The 13,283-nt window shown below is 37.4% G+C and overlaps 2 long non-coding RNA genes across 9 annotated transcripts in view; one reads left to right on the plus strand and one right to left on the minus strand.

The window, feature by feature from the left end:
- The window catches only part of LOC143644884 (uncharacterized), a 170,244-nt gene that overhangs the window by 148,150 nt on the left and 8,811 nt on the right, over positions 1-13,283 (plus strand). The window lies entirely within an intron of this gene.
- LOC143644883 (uncharacterized) overlaps positions 1-13,283 on the minus strand; it is a 67,182-nt gene that overhangs the window by 23,347 nt on the left and 30,552 nt on the right. For all 3 annotated transcript variants that reach the window (XR_013156927.1, XR_013156925.1, XR_013156926.1), the window contains exons 2-3: positions 9,838-9,983; positions 8,670-8,859 (exon numbers count right to left, since the gene is read on the minus strand). This is a non-coding gene — a long non-coding RNA (uncharacterized LOC143644883). The remainder of the gene's footprint in view (positions 1-8,669; positions 8,860-9,837; positions 9,984-13,283) is intronic.

Below are 13,283 nucleotides of genomic sequence, written 5' to 3' on the forward strand. Positions count from 1 at the left end.
TACTGCACCTTTGCTTATCTTCATTCTCTTTAGACCTAATTCATGCATTTACTTACTAACAACATGTTTATAGAATATCCACTGCCCACCAAGACTATTTCAAGACACTGTACTCATAATACAAGTGTCCTTGAAGTGTAGATTACTTGTGATACGTTTGATCTAGCAAAAGAGAGTGGGAATATAGAATATTGCTGCCTCACTTAATGCAATCCTATTTCCTGAACTGGAAAAACAATCTTTAGTGCTCTCACTCCTAATGATCTCTAAGCTTCATTGTCTTATTAAAAGAGCATAAGTTATTTTTCTGAATGTTTAAATCTGTAGCTAACAACTTTAATTATTAGAAACTAATACACCTCCTTGAAGCGTAGCTTTATTTGTTTGTGACATAGATGGATTAGAAAGACCTAGTAACTTAAAATGTTAAATCCGAGATGTGAAGCCTACATTGACTTTTCCACCCCTATGATGTTCTCCTTCCGACATGCTGTTTCAATATATGTGTTAAGAATTGGCCCTCATGAGCTCGCATTCAGAAGAACACTTTGCTAGCCTTCCACCATTCTTCATGCCTTCTTCTCCTGGCCTCACAGTAGAACTTGAAGAAGGTTAGGAGTTTGCTGGAGCTCCTTTTTCATAGTGAGAAGTTTGCTGCAAAATCTATCACCATGGCTGAAAGATACAAGTAAATGTTTTCCAAATAAAAATTCCTCAGTGAATTGAAGGGAAAAAAAGGTGTAATTTTCCTTTGGTAAATGCAACATGCACACGTTATTTGAAACAGCTGGTTCAAGTGGAAATGAATGACTTCCCCAGGGTCACAATCTGACAATAAGTGCTTGCTGCTTACATGTGTAGAAAAGGGAATGGGGACGGATATTGTAGCAGAGCAGAACAGTTTCTCCGCCTCATCAGGTCATGCATATTTGAAGGGAGAGGGTGTGATTTGGAGAACTCCCCCACGGCTTTGCAGGCTCTGCATTTTCTTTTTCCTCCAGTGCTCCTCTTATACAGGGAGTGTCCCTCATATACCTACTGCAGTTCAGGCAAGCTGCTAGAAGTGCGGTCTCTCACCTCAAAGAGCAATCTCCTTTACACCATTGCCAAAATTATAGTGCAGCCAGATTAGATGAAGAAGGGCAGACCTCTTTGCTTATACATAGTGAGAGTGAAGAAATAAAGACAACTCAGCACCTCCCCTTCCAACTCTCTATGACTATACTTTGGGGTGCATATAGACAAGTGGTAACTTTTCTCATTTAAAGGAATGTGGAGGAGGAAAAGAAACATTTTGTCAATGTCCATAAAGGAAAGAAGTAAGAAGACTAACACAGGAGGTGAACATAAAATTGATGTAGAGAAATCCCACTTACTAAAGACTGCAGGCAGGGCTAATGTGATTTGCTGATAGATGAGTATCTGGAACAAAATGAGAAAGAGGAGATAACAAGGAGAGGCGACCACTTCCAGTATAAAGTGCAAATCAAAGAGAGGATAGATAGTCCCAGTTCAGAACTCAGGATGATGGTGAACTTTGTTAATGTGGTATTTGTGATGTATGACAGTCTCTGACACTTAGATACTTCTTCAGTTCTATCAGAATGCTGAGAAATTTATGATGGCTAAAGAATTTAGGATAGTAGTAAAGGCAATCTAGAATATTGGAGTAAAAAACCCAAGTCTACTTTTCCTCAATTGCCCATCTTTGCCAGATAGGATACTTGGAAAGCCCAGCTAGAAGGTTTTTTTTTTTTAAGATTTGAAACTTGGAGACATTTGGATGAAATGTGCTCTGTGTAGTCCAGAAAAATCAGTTGATGGCCAGGTAATGTCTATAATGTCCCAGTCAAAAGAGTGGCTGATTGTAGTGCTCCAGACCATTCTGGAGCTGAAGACTAAAGATTAGTGTGAGAAAAGGTTACTCCATTCAGTTTTCCTTGGTTACTGGAACATACATCTACCCAAAGTCCAGCTCCAGCAAAGGGAGTCTTATTGCAAGACTAAACTGAGTTTCTATGATAATCAAAAAGCTAGAACTGCAGCCCCCTTTTGTCTCTGAGAACAGGAACAGAAATCATAGCAATTGCATGGCATTCTTGTGTGTCACTATTACATTTTTTTTTTTTCCACATGGGCAGGCACCAGGAATCGAACCTGAGTCTCCAGCATGGCAGGCAAGAACTCTCCCTGCTAAGCCACTGTGATCTTCCCACGATTACCTTTTATTTTCCAACTTCCTCAGCTTATTTATTGCTTTTCTCCCCCAAAACTTTCTCATTTCCTTCCTCTACACTGCAGCAACTATCAATAATTTGTCCAGCTTCTTTTCTTTAAATAATTCCAGGCACTGATTTTCCAAATTAGTATATTCTAATAGGAAAGAAACTAATTGACCCAGTTTATCATTTTTATCCATGTACAACAGTTCACAGTTCAAAAGTCAACCCCCCAGATGGACTTTTCTACTGTGTGGTGCAACCAGAGGTGTCCATCAAAAGTAAAGACACATAGTATAAAAGACAACACAATAGTAGGGAGGGTGATTTTCCATGAAATGGAATGTGAATACACAAGCACTGTGAAACATATCTAATAGAGGTGCCTATAAATTACTAACAAAATATGCCTGATGTCTAAACCTCGGATACAGGAAGGAAGATAGGAAGCAGAAAGCAAGTAAATATCTCCGGTGCAAGTTTAAGGGAATAGGACAAAACCAGGAACTTGAATGGAAGTTAAAAGTATGTAATAGGCGAGATGATCAAGCATGGGTTGGAGATGACTCCTGCAAAATACTGGGTATAAAATATTCTAGTGGATTATGTGGCTGGGCCTGTGGCCAGGAAGGCAGCTGTTAATGCTACAACCCCATCTGGGCATGACAAGTTCCATCACAGCCTCATGGATAGAGCATAGCTAAGGCTACTGTGAGCTCATTTGATAGAATGGTTAAACCTTCTTGGAACCATTTTAAAATTGAGATGAGGAAATCCCTACAAGTTTTTTCTTCAGTTCTGCTGTTCCTGGTGTACTGGGTGTTAAAACTAACCATCTTAAGTCCAGAAACTTCTTAATATCCATTCTGATTCTTTGCCCTAGATTGTTATGATAGTACATTGAAGCACCAGCTAGAAAGCAGGGTCAGTGGGTTTTAACCGGGAGGTAGAAGGAAAGAAGGTAGAATCTATTGAAGCAAATCAACTAGAGTTGAAAGGTCACTTGTTGACAGCAACAGAGGTTCTCTTTTGTGTTACAGAATAAAATGGGGACAAAGAAACTCTGAAGTTAACCGTTTAGTGGTCTCTCTGGTATTTTAGTATTTTTTGCAGTTCTTGTATTACATTAGTCTTATGAGAGAGTCTCTGATCCTTTAGGGAGTAGCTTGTAATGCATTCAGTTCTGAACAGCTACTAGAGTGTCAATTCTGCCAGGAATATTGTATGATCCCAGTAAATGTATGATGTATGAACTAAATCCAGAATTTTCTGAAAATGGATAAAGTGAACAGAGAATTATAGTGAGGGAATTTGCAGAAAGACATATTAACCAGATGTGGTGTAAAAGATTGTACATACTCGTAGATTTTAATTGGCATGTGGTATTTGGCCATCAGTATCTAGATGATGGATATCAGGCAGGTGAACATAGACTTCAGATTCTTTGGAAACTGTCCTCTAAAACTCAGAAACAAATCAGTGGTTTGGAAATCCTAGGAGGCAGACAATGGTGGACAACAACTTGGTTGTGGCCCATAAGACAGAAGCTGATGCAGTGAATGAGAAATGAAATCTCGGTGAAAATACCTCTACCACTGGAGATATACTAGGAGATGTGCACTATGGATAGATAAGGTCTGGCATAAAAATATTCAGGGAATTTCATAATCCCTTGTGCTACCTGGGTCTGTTATTAGCTGTATTAGTTAGGGTCTCTAGAGAAACAAAATCAACAGGAAATATCCATAAATGTAAAATTTATAAAAGTATCTCATGTAACTGTGGGAATGTAGACTCCAAAATCTGTAGGGAAGGCTGTGAAACTGATGACTCCGATGAAGGGTCTGGATGAACATCACAGGAGAGGCTCTCCGGCCGAAGTAGGAAGAGATGAGAGGCTGTCTATCCTGAATCCTCCTTAAAAGCCGTCTATTGATTAGATTAAATATCACTCATTGCAGAAGACACGCTCCTTGGCTGATTACAAATGAAATCAGCTGTGGATGTAGCCAACATGATCATGATTTAATTCTATGAAGTGTCCTCATAGCAACAGACAGGCCAGCACTTGCCCAACCAGACAAAGACTTACCACCACCTGGCCAAGGTGACACATGAACCTGACCACAACATTAGCCTAAGCCGATTTTATACAGTGTTTCAATTTTTATATGGGCCATGAGAAATCCCTGATCATTTTGCTCAGTTTCTCAAATCGGCTGAGGAGGCCATTGCAATTTAAGTGTAGATCCAGAACCTTATCTTTCTTACAGTCATCTACCATTATGTAGATCAGTGCTGTTCAGAGTGGTGCCCAAACCAGCAGCTTGACCATCGCTCCTGAGCTTGTTAGAAATGAAAATCATGAGCTCTGTCCAAAAGTAATTAATCAAAATGCCTGACTGGGGGAGGGGGAAAGAAACCAGGGTTTTCACATATGCTAAAATTAGAGATGTATTAGTATAAACAACTTTCTCTGCATTTTACTCATCATTCAACAAGTATTTCTTGAACTCTATTTTGTACAGAACACTTTTTAAAAATTGGACACTCTACGATGACCATTCTGAGATGTCCTAATGAGTGAGGCTGGCCAAATTTTAGCAGTGGAGAAATATATTAAACAATAATCTCTCTAAATAATTATTTCATTTCAGTTGTGGTAAATATGTTAGAAATAGGGGAATTCAGGGCATTATGAAAACCTGTGATAAGAAACCAATGATGTCTTTGCTCTCTCCCAGCATTGTGATGATATATATGGTAAAAGAATGCCAGGGAAGAGTTACAAAGAAAAAAAAGCTTCATTTGATGCTGGTATAAGCTAAGGGAGGAATTTTCTTAGTTGACCCACACAAGAAGGGGAGGCCTTATGGAATTATTCTACTTGCTTTAAGACTTTTCTCAAACATTAGGCTCCTCTCTCTCTTTAAAAATAATTAAGTGATTCAATAAAACAGATATTAGAATCTCTTCTCACTCTCCAAGGGATGATTTAATTCCTTCTTGCTGTTTAGTGCAATGATTTTTAAATTGATTTGGATTTCACTCATCACAGCAGAAATATGAGGGTGCTACAATTTGGGGGTTTAGAAAAGCACATTTGCAGAGGCATAGTAAGAATCAGGTTTGATTCTGTCATTGAGCAAAGTACAGTCCCTGCTTCCTTAGCCCCCTTTGGATGCTTCACGGTAACCATCCTGATAAGTTAAAGGGACTATTTAGATGAGATAGATAAAGAACAATGAAGTGAAATAAATTGAAATGTACTTGCCAAGTATATTTTACGACTTTCTTTTTCTTTTTCTACGAATCTTTCAGATTTTCTAATATTCTATTGGAAACTGAGAGAATAATATTTCTTCTCATCCTGATATTTTCCTCCTTATGTTGGGGGGATGAGTCCTGCAATGCTGAAATCTATTCCTCCAGTCACCAGGGACTTCACTGTCTTCTCTTGTTCTATTTATTTAGGTCAACACTAATTTTTTTGCCTGATATTATGTCCTATTTGAGTCAACACTTCAAAATATACTGTCATACCTACATGTGCCAACACATATTAGACTTAATACATTTTAAATTTGTGTCTAAATGAATGAATGAATGAATGAACACATGTGCTATTTTAATGTTCCATCTGACAGGCCTTCCAGGAAAAGTTGGGGTGGCAGAGAACAACTGTTTATAAGATTGGATTCAAACCTAGATTAATGACTCCAAATGGGATTATGCTTAATCCACGGTGCTTTATTTATTTTCACTAGCATTAGATTGTCCTTATGTTCATCTCTTTTCTCTTTTACAGAACTTAACATGATGTAAAATTAAAATTTACAGAATTAAAATGATGTGATTTTAATTGTGTTAAGTTCTGTAAAGAATTCTTTTCTCTTTTACAGAACTTAACACAATTAAAATCACATCATTGCTAACAAGATGATTCTCTTCCACTAAAATGACAACTCTGTGGGTAAAAAGACTATTTTATACTGTTCTTTCCAAAACTGCAGCAACTCATACAGTAATGCTCTGAAGTTAGAAAATGTTTAATAGATATTAGTAGAATGATGCCATAGCTTGGGTTCCTCTAGAAGTTGACCCAAAGTCAGATTCAAGTGCAATTCATTTTTGGGGAGGCAAAGGAAACACCCGTAGCGGAGAAAGGAATTGAAACAGGGAAGGAAACATAGCTGATATGAAGCTACAGGGATTGGAGCTTACTCTCACTGAGAACAATTTAGGAAACTATGTAGAACATAGTATCAGAATTTTCTCACCCTAAGGGTAGAAGGATGAATTAAAGTGTTTATATACCATCTCCCTTTGGTCTTTGATTAAGGGGAGGTCATTACCTTAATACCCTGAAACTTCCAGACTATTGCATAAGCACAAAGTGGACTTGAAAATAAGAGAAAATCCTCAAAGAAATGCAGGTGATAATAGTTGAAAGTCATGGAAGTGTTTCTGGAAATGGGAATGGGAATACTCCATGTCAGCTGGAAATGAATAAATGGACATCGTGGACCCAACCCTGTGCTAGGTGAAGAAAGATTAGGTAATATTTCTGCCTTTTTAGAATCCTATACAACAATCCATGTAACATCACTTTCCTCCTTTTTCATTCTTTCCCTTTAATTTTCTCATTTGTTTCACCTCCACAAACTCAAACTCCATTCTCCATCTCTACTTTTTAAATTTTCTTTTTTAGCAATCAAGTAACAGTTAAACTTTTACAACATTATCTTGTTGGCTCAAAATATCTTTGGGATCCCATGTTGATTTATTCAATAGTGTTTAGGGGATACCAGTTTGCATAATTTTCTTAGTTGTTGCTCCAGTTATTAGAAAATATAGCATCAGCTTGTACCATCTTGTTGCCTCCAAATGAAGCTGTAGATTCCTATCCCACTGGCACTCTCTGACAGTGAGGGGGGAAATGAAATGCTGACTCTCCCTGCCTTGTTGCTGCAGGGCAAGGGTAGCTCAGCTCCTTACTGATACCAGGGCAGTTGGGGGAAGGAGAGTGCTGACTATCCCAACTCCCACCACCTCCTTCTGCCTTGATGCTGGGTAAAGGTCAGGGTAAGCTCCTCACTGTGCCCTCCTAAGATCACTGTGGGAGGGGACCTGAGTGTCAACTAGCCCCACCTCACCACACTGTATTTTGCTCTACAGATACCAGACAGCAGTGAAGGCTCATCTCTCCTCTGGCTCCTCTGACACCAGTGGGAGGCAGAGACTGGAGTACTAGGCAGCCCCGTCTCAAGCTCCTTCTTTCATCCTCATTGGTACCTGGTGGTTTGTGGGCAATCAGCTCTCTCCATCCCCCAACAACCTCTACTTCTGGGGTTTGGCTGATACCAGTGGAAAGAAAGTAGAGTGTGGACTTTCTTGGCCTCACACCACTTTGTTAATCCCCTCTGCTGCTAGGTGGGGGAGGAGGCTCAGCTAACACTGGACCCTGCAGCCACTACTCTGATGGGAAAGCAGGGTGCTGCCTGCTTCGATGGTGCAGGGAATGAAAGGTCAGCTCTTTGTGCTGACATCACAAAGCGGAGGAGAATAATAGCCCCATTGCCTGCTTCCGTAGGGTGACAAGTTAAGATGAAACATTAGCTCCTCAGTTAGCTATGGTGGGATAGGGAGTTGGAGGAGAGTTTTCCTTGGGTATTTGGCTTGAGTAGAGATTGCCTAAAAGGTTGCCTAAAAGATTACTCCCTTAGGCTGCCCTTTTCCTGGTCACTTGCTTAGGGAAAGAGACCTTTCTCGCAGTTTTTTTTTTTTTTCAGTCTGTTGATGGATTCCAAATTGGTGGCTTCCACAATGCCCTGTATATATATAAGAGACAATGAGGAAACCCTGGCACCTCAGCAGCTTGTTGCTTATCAAGTCCCAAGGTCCCTAGACAGCCTTCTTTCCATCTTTTGCAGCCTTCCCGTCTTTGGAGTTACCTGATGTCCAGGGCTTTAGCTGTAAGGGGAGGGAATGGTGCTACTTCATTTTGGTGGGAACCGGAAATCCCTTCAAATTATCCTTAAGGCTCAAAAATTTATAGAAAGTTTCAAGCATAAGTTCCAATGAGTTTAACTCTTGTCTTCTGTTTATTTGTTTATGTCTATGGCTACAGAGTTAGGTGAGTGGAAAAGGAAATTTCTATTTCATTTTAAGTGGTGCCATTAGTGGAAGTTATTATACATGTTTCACTTACAGTCTTCCTAGCTGAGATGTTTTTTCTTTTATGAGAGAAAATAAACAAAAGATATTATAGCATATTTTACATGGTAAACTGTTAAAACTGTTCTGAATATTATTATTCTCAGTTGCTGAATTCACTGTGCCCATAGGTGCCATGTACTCTATTTTTCACCCTAACTTATTTAGCAATTAATCTCACACTCACCCCAAAATCATTTTCTATTCCCAACGGCAGTGACCTAGAAAGCTTACCTTAAATATGATTCCACAGACATTTATATTTAATCAAGCTTCTTCGCCGGCCCTCCTGTCTATAGCTGCTGATTCTGCTGCTGACCAGGGCAGGCAAGACTCTGAGGAGAATGTTCCCACTCGGAACAGGAACCTTCAACGGCATCACACAAGGGCCAAGGATGCTAATGTGTCTATATGGTCATGGTTTCTGATAATGTGGTATAGAAAACAGAGATCCAAGAATGAGGAAGAAATAAAAAAGAAGTGATAAACACTAAAGAGCAAGCATCCAGGTTATTTTGTTCCCATCCTTCTAAAGATAGTCTTGTGGGTAAAACATTTATTAATTTCTCTGTAGTTTAGAGGTAATTTATTATAGAGTCAGGGGTACCCAGCGGGCCTGAGTTCAAACCCTCACATTCATGCTTACTGCATATGTGAAGTTTTGCAAACTGTTTAGTATCTGTAACTCCCTTTCCTTATAGATAAAATGGTCATAATAATAGTACCTACTTCATAGATTGATATGTGGATTAGAAGAGTAAATAAACATGTAGCACAAAGGACAGCGCTTGGTGGGACCACATTAGTGTTCAATAAATGGGGGATATTCAGTAATCATCGGGAAAAACAGTTACTGAAATTTTGTCAACTTTTAAACCTTTACAATTCTTAAATCTATCAGCGTTTATGGAGTTATTTGGAATGTCAAAGACAAGTCACAGACTCTGACATCAAAGAAGCTATTATCTCTTAGAAATAAAGAAGGGGGGAATGATGATGTTGACTAAATTGTGGAGTAATCTCTGTATGTCCAGTGACATAGTAGGGACTGTGCTCATTTTGAAATGAGTGTTAGAAAACTGAGGGCATGGGAGGTACTGTAGGCTATATAGAGTACACATATATATACCTATTAATATGTAAATGTACACATGTATTTGAATATGTACATTTAATATATACATATACACATTATATATTATACACATTAATTATAATTATGTATAATACATATGTGTAATTAATATGTATAATTAAGTATAATTAATATTAATCATATATTAATATATACATATTAAATGTACATATTTAAATGTTTCTGAAGTCACAGAGCACAGAACATCTTTCTGATAACATTAAAGTAAACAATTTCAGAATCTATAGAAAAATGCAAAAAGGTTACCTTATGAACTGAAGGTGACTCCGAACTCAGCAAGTCAGTGCAGCTGATGTCAGTTGTGCTTTGTATGTGGCCCACGTGCCATGTCTTGCTTGAGTGCTAGTCTAAGTACCAGGAGAGGGAGAACTCTGGCATCTCAGTCTCCTCGCCTGTAAAATGAAGCGGGCAGAGCAGATATTCAGAAACATCTAAGGCAACTTTCTGTTCTAATAACCGGCAATCCTATGAAGGTTTATGTTCTGAAACTCCCTTTCTGTACTATTAACCACAACACTGAGTACTCTTTGATAAATTGGGGTAGACTTTAGTATGTGAATGTCCAGCTGTTTTGAACAAGGATTATGTCATTGGAGGAATTCTTTTTAGAACTTTCAACAAAGTAAGAAGCAACCAGGGATTTGTGTAGATTAGATTAGAGGTGTTTAAGCTTGTTTTCATGGCTTTAATAATACATTCCCATTCCTCTTTTTTAAGAAAGCAAGTTTATTGACATATAGTCGCATACCACAAAATATAACCAAAGTATACAATCACAGTCAATTTTAGAATATTTTAATACTTCAAAAATAAAAACCCCATATACTTTAGCAGTCACCTTTCAATCCCTCTATCCTTCCCCAGCCCTCTATAGCCACCAATCTAATTCTATCTCTATAGCTTTATTTATAGTTTCATTTATATAAATGGGATAATATAATATGTAGTACTTCTGTGTCTGGTTTCTTTCACTCAACATGCCTTTTTGTAAATTATCATTATTTTTTTTAAATTAGAGAAGTTGCAAGCTTATAGAAAAGTCATGTAAAAATGCAATGTTCCCATATATACTATTGTTGGAAGTTCACATTAGTGTGGTAACTTTGTTACAAATGATAAAAGAATATTAAAGTAGGGCAGTGTGATGGTGGCTCAGTGGTAGAATTCTCGCCTGCCATACTGGAGACCGGGGTTCGATTCCCAGTGCCTGCCTATGCAAAGGAAAAAAAAAAAAAAAGAATATTAAAGTATTACTGTTAACTCTAGGCCATAGTTTACATTAGGTATATCTTTCCCATATACCATCCTATCATTAACACCTTGTAATAGGTTGTACACTTGCTATAAGTCATGAAAAGACATTCTTATATTTGTACTATTAACCACAATCCATTATCCACACAGGAGTCATTGTGTTATACAATCCCATGTTTTATCTTCCGACTTTTCTTCTGTAACATACACAACCCAAAACTTTCCTCTTCAACCACATTCACAAATATAATTCAGCATTGCTAATTAAACTCACAATAATGTGCTACCATTATGACTATCCATTTCCAAAAATTTACAATCAATCTAAATAGAAATTCTACACAAGAGAATAGGGAGCTGATACTTAATTCATCATTGTAATTTTGATTTGCACTTCCCTAATGGCTGGTGATGCTGAGCATATTTTCACATGCTTATTGAACAATTTGTATATCTTCTTTGGATCAATCTCTCTATTCAAGTCTTTTACTTATTTTTAAATTGGTCTGTTTGTCTTTTTGTTGTTGAGTTGTAAGATTTCTTTTTATATTCTGATGTTAATCCTTTATCAGAGATATGGTTTGCAAATATTTTCTCCTATCCTGTAGGTTGTTTTCTTACTTTCATGATAAAGTCCTTTGATGTACAAAAGTTTTACATTTTGACAAAGCCCCATTTATCTACTTTTTCTTTTCTTGCTCATGCTTTTCGTGTCAAGTCCAAGGAAACGTTGCCTAACATAAGGTACTGAAGATTGTTACACCCTGTATTTTCTTCTAGGAGGTTATAGTTTTGGTTTTCATATTAAGGTCTTTGATCCATTTTGAGTTAATTTTTGAGTGTGGTGTGTATATTGGATATCCAGTTTCCTCAGGATCATTTCTTGAAGAGGCTATTCTTTCTCCATTGAGTAGACCCGGTTCCCTTCTCAAAAATCCATTGATTATAGATGTGAGGGTTTATTTCTAAATTCGATCAATTTATTCCATCATTTTATTCTCTGTGTCTGTGTCTGTCCTTATGCTGGTACCATACTGTTTTGATTATTGTAGCTTTATAATAAATTTTAAAATTGGGAAATGTGAGTCCTAACAACTTCATTCTTCATTTTCAAGCGGTTTTTGGCTATTCAAAGACTCTTATCATTGCACATAAATTTGATTATTAGATTTTTTTGTTTTTGTAAAGAAGGCCATTGGAATTTGTATTGCTGTTACATTGAATCTTTTTTTTTTTAAAGAAAGGGAGGAAGGGAAGGAAAGACAGAGAAGGAAGGAAGGATGGAAGGGAGGAAGAAAGGGAAACATCTTTAAACATTTTCTTATTTTTTATTTGTTTGGTTTGTTTTGTTACATGGGCTGGGGCCGGGAATCGAACCAAGGTCCTCCGGCATGGCAGGCAAGCACTCTTGCCCGCTGAGCCACCGCGGCCTGCCCTACATTGAATCTTTAAATCACTTTAGGGAGAACTGACATCTTAGCAATACTTAATCTTCCAATTCATGAATGTGAAATGTCCTTTCATTTATTGAGGTCAGATTTGATTTCTTATAACAATGTTTTACACTTTTCTATGTAATGCCCCTTTACATGTTTGGTTAAATTTATCCCTGGATATCTGATACTTTTAGTTGCTATTATAAATGGAGCTTCTTTTATTCCTCTTCAGGTTGTTCATTGCTAGTGTATAGAAACAATACTGATTTTGACATCTTGATTTTGGGGCCCCACAACTTGGTTGAATTCATTTATTGGCTCTAGTAACTTCATTGTTGACTTTTTAGGCTTTTCGCTATATGGGATAATGCCACCTGAAAAGAGGGAAACTTTTACTTTTTCTGTTCCAATTTGGATGTTTTATACTTCTTGTTTTTTTTTGTTTTTTTTTTTACCTAATTGCTCTGTCTAGAACGTCAAGTACAATGTTGAATAACACAGTTATTGGGTATCTTGTGTTGTTCCTGACCTTAGAGGGAAAGCTTTCAGTCTTTTACCTTTGAGTATAATGTTAGTTGTTAGTTTCTCTTATATGACCTTTATCATGTGAAGGAAGTTTTCCTTCTTTTCCTGTTTTCTAAGTGTTTTTCTCTAGAAAGTATGCTGGATTTTGTCAAATGTAGTTCAGTGTCAATTCAAATCATCATGTGTTTTATCCCTCTTCATTTTACTAATGCGGCGTATGTCATCAATTGATTTTTTTGTGTTAAACCACCTTTGCATACCTGGGGTAAATGTCCCTTGATCTCTGTGTATAATCCCTTTAATGTATTATTAGATTAAGTTTGCAATTTTTTTTTGAGGATTTTTGCATCTACATTCATAAGGTACATTGGTCTGTAATATTCTTACCTTGTGTTATCTTTTTCTGGCTTTGGTATTAGGGTGATAAATATCACAAATTTTAAAGAGAGTATTATTTTTCTTTTCTGTCAGATAGGG

This window comes from Tamandua tetradactyla, chromosome 8 (assembly GCF_023851605.1).
Source record: "Tamandua tetradactyla isolate mTamTet1 chromosome 8, mTamTet1.pri, whole genome shotgun sequence".
In the NCBI taxonomy this organism is placed as follows: Eukaryota; Metazoa; Chordata; class Mammalia; order Pilosa; family Myrmecophagidae; genus Tamandua; species Tamandua tetradactyla.